The sequence below is a fragment of the Spinacia oleracea genome, chromosome 4 (assembly GCF_020520425.1).
Source record: "Spinacia oleracea cultivar Varoflay chromosome 4, BTI_SOV_V1, whole genome shotgun sequence".
In the NCBI taxonomy this organism is placed as follows: Eukaryota; Viridiplantae; Streptophyta; class Magnoliopsida; order Caryophyllales; family Amaranthaceae; genus Spinacia; species Spinacia oleracea.
This window is the reverse complement of record NC_079490.1, coordinates 19,929,405-19,947,358: the sequence shown is the minus strand read 5'-3', so window position 1 is coordinate 19,947,358 and position 17,954 is coordinate 19,929,405. Positions and strand designations below refer to the sequence as shown.

Sequence of the window (17,954 nt, the reverse complement as noted above, 5' to 3'; positions counted from 1 at the left end):
AATTGAATCCAAAAAGTTTAATTTAATTTCAGTCGCATTTAAATTAATTCATGATTTTAATTTTAGTAAAATAATTAGAATAAATAACATTTATTATAATTATAATATTCAAAATTAAAATCCAAGAAAATAATTTAAATTATTAATTTTAAAATTAATTAAAATTACGTGAACTGAAATTTTCAAATTAAACATTCAAAACGATCTAATCGTAACGCAAACACCCTACGCGTTGCACGCCCATGGGCCGCACGCACACAGCCATTGCTGGCCATGCGCGCGCAGCCCATGCGCTCGTCGCATAGCTGCTGCATCCCTATCGCAAGCCTCCGCACGCATTGGTGCTCGCTGCGCGCGCCAGCGCTCATCGCACGCGAGCTATCGCTCGCAGTGCGCGCGCGACATCGCTCGCTGGGCGCGCGACATCGCTCGCTGGGCGCGCGAGCCATCGCTCGCTGGGCGCGCGACATCGCTCGCTGGGCGGGCGACATCGCTCGCTGTGCGCACGAGCAATGCTAGGCGCAGCGCTCGTGGCACGCGAGCTTGCGCTCGCTGCGCGCGAGGCTGCGCGCTCTTGTGCGAGGCAGCGCGCGTTGTGGCGCAGCTCGCTTGCTGCCCACACGCGACTGCCTTGGCTCGCCCTACGCCCATGCCCATTCGTCCATTGGTCGTGGCACACGACACAAGGCAGGGCTGCTGCCTTGTGCTCGTGCACTACGCCCTTGCTCATTGCATTCGTGCCGCACGGGCGACGAGCTCCCTTGCTCGTCGTCGCATGCCCGCATTATACAACACCCCTTAAGGGTAACACGAAGCGTCCATTGCTTCGTGCGTGCAAGTTATATGAACGAATCGCATAAAAATTTAAAATTTATATTTAAAATTAATGACAAATTAATAAATAATATTAATTTCATAATTTTAGGGCGAAAAAATCGAAAATTTATTATCCAATTGATTTCCGATTGTTATGGATTCAAGTCTAGGTCATAAAAATTTAAAATTTATCGTAAATTTACAATTTTTATGGTGGTTTTTAATCATAGGTTTCTAATTAAATTACAATTAATTATGAAAATCAAATTAATTCTAAATTATTCTAATTTTCAACAAATTAATCATAATTACAAATTAGATTGAATAATTAACAAGATTAGGCATTCAAACTTGTTAAACATATGCAGTAGGTCAATCAAAAATTCAAGATTTATCAACAAGAATCGCAAATTCTTAAATTTACGAAATTTTGCATTCGAAAAACTAAAACCTTCAAAAAGTCATAGTTAGGCTTCGAATTTGAGAATTCTGGGTTCGGCAGAAAAGTATAATTTTTGTCAAAATTTTAGAATGCCTTTTACATGCGGAATTGACACAAAAATCACTCAATTCGGATGAGTAACGAAGAAACTGCCGAAAAACTGCGTACGTATAATTAAATAAACGCAATTTGCAATTAATTAACAATTACGAAAATTAATCACCCCTTTTAATTCTTGCAAATTTGTAATATTTAACCATGTTCATGCAATTTAGATTATGAAAATAATAAGGGGCTCGTGATACCACTGTTAGGTTATGATACATATGACAATTCATAAATCATGCGGAAAAAACCATAAACCCAGGAAAACATATTATTTACACATAATCATTTAGCATAGATTAGATGCATACTCTTTGTTGCGTGCCTTCCCTAGCTGCGCCCGAACCGAACAAGAACAAGTCTTTAGGACTCCAAGTGTCGTCCCTCCGTAGATAGTCCACAGCACGTCCGGATCCGCCTTAAGATTGACCAACTAGAATCGCCCTTAAGGTACTATTATTTTCGGCACTTTATAGGCAAATGTGTGACTGAATTTTTCTCTCAAAAACTCACTTTGAATACTTTGAAACTTGTGTTATAAATTGTGAGCCCTAGCCTCATATTTATAGCGGTATGGAAAGGGAATCGAAATCCTATTCAGATACAAATTAATTAAACCTAGAATCCTACAAGAACTCTAATTTAATTAATTTATCAAATAGAATTAGGAATTTAATCATTAACCGAACTCTGCATGTTTTAGGAAACGTGCACGAACACAAACACTTGCACACACACGCACGGCAGCCACGATGGGCCCCATGCGTGCGCGCGAGCAGCAGCCCACTCAGCGCCCGCGCGCGCTGCGCGCTGCGCGTGCTGTGCGCGCTGTGCGTGCTGCGCGCTGCGCGTGCTGTGCGCGCTGTGCGCGCTGCGCGCTGCGCGCAGCCTGCTGGGCCTGGCCTTGCGCTGGGCCTGGCGTGGCTGTTTGTGCGGCGCGCTTGGCTTGCTGGGCGATGGCCTGGCTTCGTGCTGGGCCTCGTCCGGCAGGCCTCGTCCGATGCTTATTCGTACGATGCGCTTCCGATTAAATTTTCCGATTCCGGAATTCATTTCCGATACGAACAATATTTAATATTTCTGATTCCGGAATTAATTTCCGTTTCGAACAAATATTTAATATTTCCGTTTCCGGAATTATTTTCCGATTCCGGTAATATTTCCGATTCTGACAATATTTCCGTTTCCGGCAATATTTCCGATTCTGGCAATATTTCCATTTCCGATAATATTTTCCGACACGTACCATGTTTCCGTTTCCGGCAATCATCTACGACTTGGATAATATTTATATTTCCGATACGATCCATATTTCCGTTTCCGGCAATATCATCGTTTCCGGAGTATTCATTCCTTGCCTGTGACGATCTTAGCTCCCACTGAAACCAAGATCCGTCGGTTCCGAATATTCATAGATGGAGTATTTAATGCTATTAAATACTTGATCCGTTTACGTACTATTTGTGTGACCCTACGGGTTCAGTCAAGAGTAAGCTGTGGATTAATATCATTAATTCCACTTGAACTGAAGCGGCCTCTAGCTAGGCATTCAGCTCACTTGATCTCACTGAATTATTAACTTGTTAATTAATACTGAACCGCATTTATTAGACTTAACATAGAATGCATACTTGGACCAAGGGCATTATTTCCTTCAGTATGGGCTACTAATACCGGCCATTACTTAAACGTATTGAAGGTCCCTTGTACAATCAATGTTGAGGGACCAAAGTGTATAGCTAATACGAAGTAAAAAATATGAGTAGGTGGGCTCTGAGCCCAACTTGCGCCTCAATCAAACACCTTTCTGTAAGAGTCGCATCCGCGTTTAAAGCGCATTATCTTGACGGATGATGCGATGCAGCCTCGCCTGAACTGTATTCTTTTCAAGGCGCATGCTCTTCACGCCAAATGCGATGCCTGATGACCTGTTCCGAATGCGATCGCGCATCACACCTGATGTTATGCGTAATGCGCGCGCGCTTCACGCCACGCCTACCTTGCGCCACCAGGCTCACGCTTTTCACGCCTGCTGCCGACATTGTGCGCATGCCCTCTCTTCACGCTTGACGCCTATGTTGCTCTTTCTTATCCCCATGCCTCCACACGCCTTTCGCCTATATGGCGCTCTTTCTTATCCGCTTGATGGATCCTATTGGGACATGATTTCCCGGTGGATTCGGTTCTTCAATAATTGGTTCAGCATCGGCTAGTTCTACACGAAGGTCTCCGGGTTCAATTTCACCATCGGCATCCGCCACCGCAGTTAGGGCTCCGGAACTCGCCGAATCTTATCTAACACCATACTGGATGAGCTAGATTCAACTTTTGTTCTACCTTTTCCGGCGGCGTTCTACCTTTCCCAGCAATTTGTTCTTCAAACCTGAAATTGTATCTATATTTGTTTTTTTTTTAACGAAGAATACGGAGGAAACTGATTTTACAATTTTACCCAGGCGTGTATTTTCATTTTAAATATATTTTTTGTGTACAGCTCATATTCTTCTCCGTATTTTCTTTTATTTTGCACTCTTAACAAGTCAACTTCAAATGGGAAAATGATGTCGTTAGGTTTAATGAAGGTACATATTGCCGAATAATTATTATCAACGTATATTTAGCCGTTAATGAGAGGTGAGAAAACCCCCAATACTCACTTCTCACCTATGCCACATCATACCTACTTAAAAGCAAGTAATCAATGCACAATTTCAATCAAGCACCAATCAAGCAAGAAAAAAAAAAGGAGAATTCAAACTAGCAATAAAAGGAAATATAACCATTAAAAAAAATAGCAAAAATTGTATTAAATGAATAGAATATATTTATGAGGGAAAAATGAATGGAATATAAATACAAATAAATAGGGAAACTAAAATTAAAAAAAAAAAAAAAAAACCCAGGTTGTACATCTTTAGCATGAAAATTTGAATAACATAAATATAATGACGGGCTATTTCGAAATAAATCTTCAATGAAATACATGAAAAATAATTTTAATCAATCTAACAAATATAGAAAACGTCATTTTTTAGTTCTGCATTTGATATATATTTAATCAATTTAATAAAAAAAAGGTAGATACTTTAGTCAAATGGTTAAACCATACAATTTATAACTTATGATACATAATTAGAATATGACATTTTATCTTAGGCATATATCTACCTACATTTCAATTGTCTAACATCCCTTAAAAAATATATTTCTCATAGAGACATAGATACATATATATCATTGATTTATTAATTTCATAACTACTCTCTTTTATACTAACCACTATAATGTACATAGTAAATATTTAAATCTAATACGAAGTACAATATTTTATTTAGAGCAACTCCAAAGGTTGAAAAATAGACCTGCCCACGAAAAAAAGAAAATATGAGCAGGTAGCCCACCATTGTTGCAATAATGACATCAGCAGCTACTAATATATTTTAACTATTTTGGGCAGGTAACTCAAAAAATAAAAAGGGAAAGAGATGAATTAACCGTAATGTTCGCGTGAAGCACAACACCAAAAACTATTTGTGCGTGAAACACAATCACCAACTTTGTTTCTTTAATGTGGTCCCTCCTTTTTTAAGGAACAAAACAAAGTAGTAGAAGTGGAAATAGTAGCAGTACTAGCATTATGATGGGTCTCAGAAGCATATTTTGTCCGCTTATTAAAACAAAGTACCAACTTGATTTGATTAAATAGTTGTTGTCTGCTAGTTAGATAGTTTGTGTCAGTATTACTTTTACTTTTGCAGAGTTACCATGGTAAATTGCGTGAAATGTTACACAATTTTGGGAACAATACCAAATCAATCAGAAAAGTACTCCTCATATCTAGACTAATTTGACTGTATCACCAATTATTTAAGCGTTAAAATAGAGTAGTACAACTACTAGCTACATTTTAGCCAACGTTTTAACTATGAAAAACCTAAAATGTAATATAAATGACTCTAAAAATATTTGATAAACACCACCTTGTTTCCTTACTGATAATCAGTTTATGTAGCTCCAATTCACAAGTCCCTTGTGGAGCAAAGATTTAGATGGATAATTCATATAGCCAATATTATGGTTATTTACAAAATTCATTTGATACAGAAAATCAAAATTCGTCGCAACAATTAACAAATTCTCACTCTCAAAATTATCATGAAAACTATTACCACCCCGGTTATGTTTACCCACATATGATACATCCAAATTTGCATCCTACTATGTCATGATACTATCCTCGACCTCCATTTTCAAATGAATCCAATATGGTTCATGGAAATATAGGTAGCGAAACAATAGGGGCATCTAGTGTACCCCAAGAATCTCCACTACAAGGGTCATATGTGGAGTCTGATACTCCTCAAAGTGAAGACATACAAGAGGTAAATAATCAAGCAGCAAAAACATCAAGGAAGGCTATTAGGTGGAGCCAACACATGGATGAAGATCTATGCACGAGTTGGTTAAATTTCTCAGTTGATTCAATCAAAGGCATTGATCAAAGTAAGGTAGATTATTGGAAAAAGATCGTAGATTATTACAACGAGTGGAAGAGGGAAGGTCCTACAGTCGACATTGAACAAGCTTCAAATCATTGGTATAAAATGAGTACTGAAGTTGGCAAGTTCAATGGGAACTACATAAAAATGAAAAATTCCAACATGAGCAGCCATGACGAAGACCAAATAATTAGTCATGCCATGGTTCTTTATACCAGCCAAAGTCGTACAAAGAAAAAAAAGTTTTCATATATTCATTCTTGGAGAATTGTTCGAAATTCTCCCAAGTGGAAGGATTATGTCTCTTCACAAAGTAGTTCCACAAAAACAACAATGAATTAAGCTCGTGGAGATTACTCTACAACAAGTGAAACTGATTTTGATAATGTGGAGATGTTGGATGAATGACCAATAGGGAAAAAGGCCGCTAAAGCAACTGCGAGGAATAAAGGTAAATGCAAGGTAAAAAATAATAGAACCCGCCTTGACGAGAAATGGGGTGACTATCAAGATTTACAATCAAAGAGACTTGCATTGTGTGAAAAGCACATTCGGCAGCAAGACTATGTGATTCTTTGCAAGGACACATCAAATATGGATGAAAGAGCTAGGAAAAATCACGAGCAAGTATGCGAAATCATTAGAGCTAAACATGGAATGTCGTGATAGAAATTAATTTACAAATTTAATTAGTTGAGTGTTTTAAGTTTTTTTTTTTTTTTGTCAAGTGATTTAGGTACTTTATATTGCGTTCAATAATTTATAGTACATCCTAATTTGTACTTTGTATCTTAATTTCCTTTTGTAATATTTACTTCCTAGTCTAATATTACTTCCTAGTCTTAAAATCAAGAACATTGGTAAATAAATCTTTAACCTAATCGAATTCTTTGAAACTCCTTTATTTATTCTGCTTCTCGCTGAGTCTCCGCCTGCAAGCACATGACAGATGCTAAGTAAATATCAAGGATATGCAATATGGTTCCTTAGCACCCGATTATTTTTAATAGAATGTTCACATGAACATGATGAACCAATTAACTTAGAAAGTCATTGTTTAAGGAGTACAAGTCTTAGTCTAACACAAAAAGAAACACCCACATGCACTCTATTTTTTTAGTATATACAGCATACCAAATAAGCTACTCATTAAATCTCTATCCTAAGTTTAATATCTAAATCTTGGTCCATCCCTTCTCTGATAATATGGGTCCATCAAAATGTATAGCTAGTCACGAATAGGATGCTTAAAATTGGTGGCTTCAACTTGAGATAATCAGCATTATATGTGGATTTTACCTTATTAGCTATGTCATATATTTATTTACCATCAACTAACTCGGATCATTAATGCTAGAATAAGCCTTAATGTTGCACTAATTGATGTTGATATTTTTCATTTCCTTTCCTAGTTGTAGAAAGTGGGAAAAGGGTTATACAAGAGAAAAGCTAGGGAAATACTTCGTAGCTTATAACCAACAAAAGAAAAAGAAGAATTGTTCTAATTCCTCCAACCTTTATGTTCTCCTTAATCTAGGGAGCCAAATTAGCAATTGTATAAGAATCGGGATCTGGTGAGAACCACCCCTTAAGATGAGAACTGAGAACCAATCTCAGCCATCAGATCAGTTTAATCAACGGCCCACATCTCGTCCGACCAAATCAGAAAATAAGGACAATAGAGTAATTTCACCACCTTTGAATGACTTCCCCTTTCTTCCCCATTTTCAGATTTTCTTTCTCTCTCTTCTTCCCGTTTTCTCTCTCTTCTTCAGCAAATCCTCTGTAAGAGCTACGATTCGCATCTCCAACATCTTCGATTATCATCCTGCAAATATTCCTTCATACTATTTGCGATTTTCCTCTCTCTCAATTCACGCACGCAGGTAATTTTTTTGATTTGTTTTCAGTTTTTGTATTTTTAATTAGGGCTCGAATTATTGTTGACTTTTTTGCGTTTTATATGTTCAAATTAGGGTTTTTTCAAATTGCGAATTTGTTGTTCGTTTTTGCGGCTTCGATTGCTACCATTAAGGCTTTTATATTGCTATTTTGTTTTAGTTTTAGCGATTTTAATTATTAGTTGAAAGAGTTTCTAGAATAAGGTTTTGCTTTTGATTTTCTACAATTAATTTCATGTACTCAAATTTATTTGATTTCAATTCGTTGGATATTGATAAGAAATTACTCGAATTTTGTAGCTTGAATGGGATAGTTTAGAAAGTGAGTGCTTCGTGGAATCTTGTAAAATTAATGGGATTAGTATTCGATGAAGTTTTTCTAGTAACAGGTTCGATAGCTGATTGCAGTTTAGCCTTACGTGTAATGCCTAGGTTGTGTTTTTGTTGTGCAATTTTGGTGTGTTGTGATGATTTGATGGGTTGCAAGTTCTATTGTTGTTGCTTGACTGTTTGTTGCTGCTGCTGATTGTTATCTGCTGCTGCCTGACTGAATTCTTTACTCCTTTTGTTGCTTGGTTCTAGGGTGCTTTGTTAGGGCTCTTGTTTATGCATGAAGTCAAGGAGGGAGTTTACTGATAGCAGGTGGTTTCCAGATTATTAGAGATTTGGTGAATGTTGGTTAACTAGTACAGATGATGCGATGTATATGATAGAGTACAGTGGCCTGACGGTTCCAAACTCATAATCAAGGTAAGTAATTGATTTGTGTTCTATCTAAGTTACAATGGATATTCGTGCTTGTGTGTCAAAGACTGTCAACCTCGTGATTATGTCATTGTTATTTACTTTAAGAGCATGTTTGGTTAGGTTGTTTTGATGCTTGGAAACGGAATAAGATAAACAATTTTGTGTGATTTATGGACAATTTTGTGTGATTGTAGACTCCCAACTCCAAATTCTCAGGTCTAGCTTAATCTAACTTAATGATCCTTAGATCAATCCAGCTTTGAAGATAAGAGACTTCCTGAGATTAGCAGTGTTTTATTTTCTACAATCATTTGCAGTCATTGCGGACACATCTCCATTCAGGGGTCATGACTATTCTGAATATCAAATTTTAATAGCTAGCACAAACAACTGTTAAAGAAAGATATTTACCTGGTAAATTGAGCATTAGTTGGATACAATTATGCAAATAAAAGCTTGCACGTTTTCATTGAATAAACAAACAAGGGTTAGATGACTAAAGTTGTTTGACCACTTCTAATTCCCATCTTCTAAGGGTTAGGAAATTTGATCATATCTGATTCTGAAAAGTCATACGCAGATGTCATCCTTGCATATTCTTGGCATATCAGCATATGCCTTCTAATCCTCATTGATGGATTGCCAACAGTGAGTCTAGAGACCACTTAACATCAGAAAAATGGGAGATACCTAAAATTCTAGTTTAGTGTTCTTCTTGTTGCAGTAGCTGTCATGTTTACATAGTTGATGAAGCCTTTAATATGGTCATCTAGGCAGCCGCGTTTCAGTTGGCTTGTTGTTCAGTCGGCTGGTTGCTGCAGGTCGGTTACTTTTGAGTATTTTTAATTTACTTTTGAGTATTTTTAATTTACTTTTGAGTTAATACTCCCTAGTCCCTATTATTTACTTCTGAATTTTTTATGTTCTTCTCTATGTTGTAGCAGTCTTGTTTGCAAACGTGGTTTTAGTTCTATTAGAGGCAGCCTTTATTCTGACCAGCTACGCACCCACATTCAGATCTGCTGGTTGTGCAGGTCTGTCGGCAGTAGCTAATTGCTGCATACCTGATTCAGGATGTTCGAAGCTGAAGTCAACTTTTCAAGGTTGAATTTTGTAGCAGGTCGTTACATGTTTGTTTTTTCTGCTGGCTTTTTTTGTGCTTCTGAGAAGTTCATGCAATTTGAGCTATTAGTTTTTAAGAAAATGCAATTTGAGCTATTAGTTTTTAAGAAAATATTTAAGGAAAAACACTATCCTACTAGCTCAAAAGGTAGAGCATTGTGCTAATGCACAAAAGATGTGGGTTCGAATCCCACGTAGGTTCATATTTACTTTTTGTATTGTTTTACTTACTTTTAGTTTGAAAACGTTTACTTTGGCCTCCATATGCTCCAATACTCGGAGATTCTGAACCTTGTATCCCAATAGAGAGGAGCCAAGTTTAGTGCCCTTTCATGAAGCCTGAATTGGAGGCTTCCATTGGAAGCATAATCTGATACCAAGAGTTGCAATCGAGGAGTCAGTAGTATCCTCCAAGGGATGCCATAGTGTCTGACCTCCCTATCATAGTCTCCTGCCTTCTGCTCCTATAGTAACCTGGTATTGGCCTGTGCACGAGCTTCGCATAGTCCATGTATTCATTTACCAGCTTTGTGAATCCAGCAGCGCTATGGAGAGGGCTGACTGATACATGTTGTGCATCTTCTCGTTCCTGCAGAACCAGGCTGCCCAAGCTGCCCCTAGCCACATCCCTGAACAAAGATACCAAAACTTCAAACAACTAGCATCATTTTATAATACGAAATATATATTTTCCGAAGCAAAAAGCAATCACAACTATGGAATATTTTTGTTTGCACCTACCATTACTGTGGATGGTTCATGTCTAGGAATGTTGTGAACTGTTGGTTATCCAGAGTAATTAATCTTGGTAATTCCTTGATTTATTGTATTTTACAGTGACTGCAACCTTCCCAGCCTAAACTTTAGCCAGCAAGCAATAGTATATCACAAGATGCAGGGATTTTTTGACTCAAAACCTGTTCCTGTGGACCTCGTCGAGACAGAAAGCACTCCTTCTGATCGTTCTCCTCAAAGTGATATTCTGCTTCTCAATCCAACTATGTTCCCCAATATTACCCAAATTCTATTTCTGTTACATCATATGCCCCAATGTATCAGACTTATGTCCAACCACACCAACCTGCTCAATATCAGCTAAATAAGCCATACCCAGTCTACATGGTGCCTATGGGGCAAACACAAAACCTGTATGACGCGTCTATGCCTCGTACTCTGATAACTGCACCAAATGTTGCTAGGAGTCAACCCCAAATGCCTTTAAGTCCTGTCATGGTTTCATCCCCAATGGTTTATGAAGGGTACAATAAACCTGAATATGCTGCTGAAGTATACATGCCACCTTCTGTATCAAACCAGTCCGTGACTATGCCTCCCGTGCACAGTCAACCTTGTTGCACAGTAGCACCTCTCCAACCATCCCCAAGTAGTCCTTTAGGCAGTTGACTGCACCAGATTAGCATCGTCAATGCAAGGAGAAAAAAACCACAAAAACTGACCAGTGGCACAGGCATCCTGCAGCCAACAAGCCAATAGACACCAAGCCAGTACGATTTTATTTACTTTTTGTATGTTTTTATTTACTTTAAATTGAAAAACCTTTACTTTTTACTTTTTGTTGTAATTCAGAGATACATTTACTTATTAGTTATTATGATTTACTTTTGAGGTACTTTGATTTACTTTTTAGTTTCTTGTATTAACTTTTGAGTTTTTTTAAATTTACTTTTCGAGACAACCTATGTAGGAATCGAACCTACATCTACTATGCATATGCATAGTGCTCTACCATTTGAGCTAATAGGTTTAAGCACATCTACTAACCAAATACTCAACTCCTAATGACATCACGCCATACATGCTCCAAAGCCTAGCATGTCTATATTCATTAGGGATCAAAATCTTATACCTGATAGACACATGGGTTAATCTTGCACCAAAGTCAGTGAGTCAACTTTGGTCTACTAAGACAACTAAAAAGACAGCTTCAGCCAGACCAGAACCTGCCTTTTCTATCATCTAATCATATTGTCAAAAACCTGAGCACAGAAGTGCAACGAGCCTTATAACGAAAGCCCAATGCCAAGCTTCTGCGTAGACTGCATCTGATCTGAAGTATACCAAGTTTATACTAAGGATCTATACCAAGAACTAGGTGCTCATCTGATCCACACCAATCCCCAACTTACAACAGCCTATATCAACATAATTATATAAAAAAAAAAGTAGACAATGAACTCCGAAAAGTAAATGGAACTAATTTTAAAGTAAATGGAACTGATTTAAAGTAATTCACATAAAAAAAATCTCAAGTTGCATCACATTTTTAAAGTAGATAAATAATTGAAAAAGTAAATGGAACTAATTTAAAAGTAAATCTCATAAGCTACAGCTAAAGCTGCTTTTTTTTGGTGTCTTAGTAGATAAGGGGGAAAGCCGGAAAGATACAGAAATAGGGTAATCGATCTACACAGCACAGCTGCACCGACACTTTGATATGCACTTCTTGCAGTTAGATAGCTTTGTATCTGATCTGACAGAAGTAAGTTGGAGTAACATTGCAATAAGTGAAGCACAGAATATAGGAGAGGGGACAAGTGTTTAGGTGGGTGCTTCAGTTGGATAGAGACCATGACAAGAAACAGGAACATCATACTGATTTACCATAATTTGTTTGAACATACTGGTGTGGGGAGTATTTTGTTTACTTTGGCTCATTTCTATTTACTTTTTTTAGTTTTTGCTTTACTTTTTAGTTAAATGAATCTTCCATTAGCTTAGTCAAAATTCACGAGACACCTGCCAAACTTGCTTCAACTCTTGTCAAACTCACTGCAACAACTGCCAAACTTGTTTCAATGTCTACTGAACTCGATTTAACACCAGCAAGGCTGATGACAGCCACACCTATATTCCTCCCACCAAAATGCCCTTTTATGACCTCAGAACATGATTGTAGTAACGATATACCAAATAAATCAGCTAGAATATTTACTTTTCGAATATTTACAGACTCTTATATCCTTTAGAATATTTACTTTTAGGCTAGTTTAATTAATCTACTTTTACAAATTAATTATTTACTTTTCAGGCTAAGTAATTTACTTTTTAAAATAAAATTTGATAAGGCCTAATATTGTTAGAATCTTGTAAGAATCTTCTAATGTTAGAAACTGTAGATACAAATAATACAACTTCAACAAAATATGTGTACAAAGAAACCACTATTAAAAGGCCTAAAAATCTAGAGATTTAGTTTATTTTTGCAAAATTTTTGTTTACTTTAACACATGTAATGTAGCTAACTGATTCACTTCTATCAAACTCAAAACCGATCATAAATTCAATCAGATAATCGTATGAGAACCATACATTGTATTCAAGCAATATGTAAAGCTCAAAGACAAAAGTTACAGAAATTAAAAATCTGGAAATTTACCGACATTGTTGACTGGAATCACGAAATAATTACCGATTTAGTTTTCTTTTAAAGAGAGTAGATATTCAGTTTACTTTTTTACAATTTTCATTTACTTAAATCTATAATATAGCAACCCCTAACTGACTAACAACCAGCAACAACAACAACCCAAACGCAACACACTAAGACGGACTGCAAGTTTAGAACCCGGAAACCAGCCTCACGAGTTTACTTATGAGCATAATTGATTTACTATTACCAAGTTTCGTTCTAATTTTTAAAATAAGAGAAAAGAATACTCATGAGATATTTTTTGTTTACTTTTAGAGGGGATTGAGTTTACTATTAGAGAGATTAAGTTTACTTTAAGTCAATTTGGTTACTTTCATTTTGTAACCAACACCAGCATCACCCTCAATTAAGAGCGCAATCAGGTCAACTTCTGTTCAAGCAAGTGCCTCTCCAGCACAGCCAGCAGTATTAGATTACATAGTGAAAGGCTAAAAATTGCATTTGGGCTCCTAAGAACAACTGAACTAACCAGTAACAAGTAACGCGGTCTCGCAAAACTAGTTTACTGATAAGTCTAGAGAAACAGAACTACTGTATTGGTGCTACTGTATTTAATAGGTGCTGTCAAGTTGGAAAATCTGAAGGCTGCAACTTAAAAACCCTTGAGTTCTTTAAAGTATTATGTTAGCATGGTCCAGATTCATATTTTGTTTACTTTGGATATCATTTATATTTACTCTTTTCAGTTTCAATGTGAAGAGCTCACCAAATTCAATCAACTATCCAGGGCTAAAAATAGAAAATCAAAAATCTAGGATCAATTATTCTCAGCAAAATCATCAATTAAGGTCTAAAAACAAAAAATAATGTACCCTAAAAATTAGATCATCTCAGTTTTCAAAAGTAAACAAAGCATTATTTCAAAGGTAAACTTAATATCTTCAAAAGTAAACAAAAATTAGGTTACATTTGAATTTTATCATTTTTCCTGTCAAGTTGCCAGGGAACATATATATACAAAAGCAGCATCCATACCTTGAAAGCTACATGAGACTTGCTTGTATTTCTAATCTTTTTAGCACTCGTAACTTGCTTACCAGGTTCATCTGCAAGACAGACAAAACTACGCATTAGAGCTCACTAGACATAAAAAATGCACCACATTCATTTGAACATAAATATTAACCGTATGCATAAAATTTAAAATATCCTACTATCCTACATACTTCATGGTTTTATTGAGGGGCTAGATTGTTCTTTTACGAGTATGGTTAACAGAAGAACATTGAGGTGCATACTCTGCCATGCAGCTTGGGGAGCTCAGGCACAGGAAGACTTCCAGCAGATGTCACGCATCCATGACCTGATGATATTTCTGATAGGTCCTCATACTTGAGGAACTGTGATACTTGGCTGGCTTCTAGGTGAGCATATCGAATTGGTGCGACTGCACGGGAGAAAAAGAAAAAAGAAGTGAGAATTAAACACTTAGCTTGGTGGAAGTGAGCTTACTTACTACTTGTATTTAAGAGTAGCAATTAGATTTACCTATTGATACAACTGTGGTGCTTCTCTGGCACCTGAAATTGATTGAATTTTAGGTCTTTTGTTTATGCATGTTCAACATTTAAGACAGGGTTCGCAGAAGTATGTTGAAAATCTTCCTAGAAGTTAAAGGGCTTCTTAGTTCTTACACATAGTATAAAGGGTGAACCAACTCTTGCAGATCATCTGGTGAAAAGCCTATCTCGTCTAGTAACACATGGTAAATAACAACACACACACATCACATTTTCAAAAGTAGATAAATAACTCAGAAAAGTAAATGGAACTAATTTAAAAGTAAATCTCATAAACAAAATCTCAAGTTGTATCACATTTTCAAAAGTAGATAAACAACTCAGAAAAGTAAATGGAACTAATTTAAAAGTCAACTTAAATCATAGATGACATCAACTGCCCATATTTATTTCTAGTTCCTAGGACCATAGAGTTGCAGACCTGCAGATGATAAGCATACAACCTTACAGAAAGGAAAAGTTCAAATTGCAGGGTGTTTGAGCAACGATTAGCAGACTGTTTGTGAGGTGTATTTTCTTTTCTTTATCGCTTTCCTCTGTACAGGTTTTGCTAGCTAGTTGCCAAGACTGATTTCTTTAACAACACAGTGTATTATTACCACTGGTTAACTCTCCTAACATTTCGGAAAAGGTTACATCAATAAGTTGGATCTGTCAAGGGCCCTAAACTGCAGTGTTTTCATATTTCAATTCAGAGATATTAGTTTACTTTTAAGAGATATTAGTTTACTTTTAAGAGATATTAGTTTACTTTATTCAGATTTGAATGACTCTGCTAAATTAGAAGCTGAGTGATAATTTAAAGTTGAATAAGATTACCTAAAACTCAATGAAGCATAAAACACATAAAACTCGATCAAGCCTTATACCTAGAAATTGATTTCGACTGAATTTGCTCCAAAAATCAGTAAAATCAAGCTAAAATTGACTATCAACTGACAATCAGATTCAAAAGTAAACAAAGAGAGGAGAGAGAAAACACCTCAGTAGTTCAGTCCCCGGAAAAATCGAAGCTCCGGCACCAGAAAATGCAATTTTCAAGCTGAAAGTTCTTCAAAACAGTAGGATTAACATGATGTGGTGTAATTTGCAGAAATTTGAGCAAAATTCACAGATAGTTGAGTTTATTTTCAAGCAAATTCGACCAAAAAAATAATAAAAGGAACAAAAACGAAAGAAATCGAAAGAAGAAAGTAATATTACCTCAAAATCTTTGCAATCTTCGCGAAATTACGATATCATTTTCGGTTTTTCAAGTGTATTTTCAAGCAAATTCATTGAGGAGAAAGAGATTGACGTGAGTGAGGGAGAGAGAAATTGAGTGAGGAGAGAGAAAATGTTAGTTCAATGGAAAGAGGGAAAAGGAACCGGGCATCCGAATTTTTGTTTCAATTTGCGAGATGTGATCTTGGCCGTTCGTTTCATCTCAATCTAACAGTGGCTAGAGGTTCTCAGTATAGTAGAGGTTCTGATCTTAAGAGAGGTTCTCAATTTTTGTTTCAATTCGCGAGATGTCATCTTGGCCGTTCGTTTCATCTCAATCTAACGGTGGCTAGAGGTTCTCATTATAGTAGAGGTTCTCATCTTAAGAGAGGTTCTCACCAGAATCTGGTCATATATATATATATATATATATATATATATATACCTTTTGCATACTATTATCTTTCATTACCTTTAATATTTCTCTTACATTCCATTCCCTTTGATATTTCTTCTAACGATTCAAAATGTCTGAAAGCCCAAATTCTTCAAACAACTTTGATTGGGATGAATTTTGGGAAGAGCAATTGTTTGATGAAACACATGATGAAATGGGTCGCTACATAATCTCACAATATGAAAAAACCCCAAGAGTGGTTGTCTCTCGTGATCGTGAAGGTGGTGCAGAACGTCTATACCGAGACTACTTTTCTGAACAACCGATATATCCAGAACATATTTTTCGAAGAAGGTTCCGAATGAGAAGGGAGGTCTTCAATCGTATATTGGAAGCCCTTAAAAATCAGACCGAATATTTTCAACAAAGGTTTGATGCTGCAAAAAGAATGGGTTTATCTCCTCTTCAAAAAGGCACTGCCGCCATTCGCATACTAGCTTATGGAACTCCGACTGATGCAATAAATGAGTACATCAAGATCGGTGAAAGCACAGCTATAGAGTGCTTGTTTAAATTTTGTCGTGCTGTATATTGAAGTATTTGGGAAGGAGTACATGAGAAAGCCTAATGCTAGTGATGTCCAACGACTGCTTCAGATGCATGAGGAATGTCATGGCTTTCCCGGCATGCTTGGAAGTCTAGATTGTATGCACTGGGCATGGAAAAATTGTCCAACTGCATGGAAAGGGCAATTCACTCGAGGTGATTATTGATATCCAACAATCATGCTTGAGGCAGTAGCCTCAATAGATCTATGGATATGGCACGCATATTTCGGCGTTGTTGGATCAAACAACGACCTTAATGTGTTGAGTAGGTCAAACTTGTTTCAAGAGACATTGCAAGGTCGAGCTCCGGAGGTACATTTTACTGTTAATAGCACTGAGTACGAGACATGATATTATCTTGTTGATGGTATATATCCTGAGTGGACCGCATTTGTTAAAATTTTTCCTCATTCCCGAGACCCGAAGAGGCTCCTATTTAAGAAAAAGCAGGAGAGTGCAAGGAAAGATGTTGAGTGAGCATTTGGAGTACTCCAGTCTCGTTTTTCTGTAGTCCGTGGGCCTGTACGTTGTTGGCATAAACGTAATATTCATGTTATTATGGATGCGTGCATTATACTACACAACATGATTGTTGAAGACGAGCGTCACACGTATAAAAGAAACTTTCCCAACGATGAGTTTTCACCAAGCGTTGTTGGCGATGTTCATCATGGTCATGAGACGAACTTCGAGGAATATCTTGCAAGAGATGTAACTATACGGGATAGACAAATGCATCATCAACTTAAGGCAGACCTAGTAGAGCATATATGGACACATTTCGGGGGCAATAACTTAGACTGATCTCATTTAATTTAAAAACAATATAATTTCTTATTCTTTGTTATGAGTTATATTTGTTTTCAATTAGTAGCGAAATCATCGTTTGGTATAATTTATTATGATAAATATTTATATTGGATATTAAACAATGTAAGGAATTAGGAAGTAGAATTAGTCTAGAATTATAATCCTAATACCTAAGTCTTGGAGTTTAACATATTTTACACATTAGTATTTAGGCAATCTTCTAATATTAAGTGAAAGCTACGTAAAATAGAACTAGGCATATATTTGTATATATATATATCATGATTGTAGCTTGAATTAATATACGGCAAGAATATCATGATTATAGTATAC

General features: G+C 36.6%; 2 long non-coding RNA genes and 1 pseudogene across 5 annotated transcripts; 2 read left to right on the top strand and 1 right to left on the bottom strand.

Annotated features, from left to right (window-relative positions):
* Positions 1 to 3,763: 3,763 nt before the first annotated feature.
* LOC130459583 (uncharacterized) lies at positions 3,764 to 7,698 on the bottom strand. The gene is made up of 2 exons (XR_008919091.1): positions 7,559 to 7,698; positions 3,764 to 4,725 (listed from the first exon to the last, which is right to left on the bottom strand). It is a non-coding gene; the product is annotated as an uncharacterized lncRNA (long non-coding RNA).
* LOC110786888 (uncharacterized) lies at positions 6,810 to 9,763 on the top strand. Of its 4 annotated transcripts, none has more exons than XR_008919089.1 (3): positions 7,444 to 7,748; positions 8,346 to 9,331; positions 9,452 to 9,763. It is a non-coding gene; the product is annotated as an uncharacterized lncRNA (long non-coding RNA). The 4 variants fall into 4 exon arrangements; XR_002532942.2 differs by having other exon boundaries at positions 7,456 to 7,748; positions 8,346 to 8,513; positions 9,455 to 9,763; XR_008919090.1 differs by having other exon boundaries at positions 7,460 to 7,748; positions 8,346 to 8,513; positions 9,545 to 9,763.
* Positions 9,764 to 16,333: 6,570 nt separating this feature from the next.
* On the top strand, positions 16,334 to 17,615 carry LOC110786912 (uncharacterized; annotated as a pseudogene).
* The last annotated feature ends 339 nt before the right edge of the window (positions 17,616 to 17,954 follow it).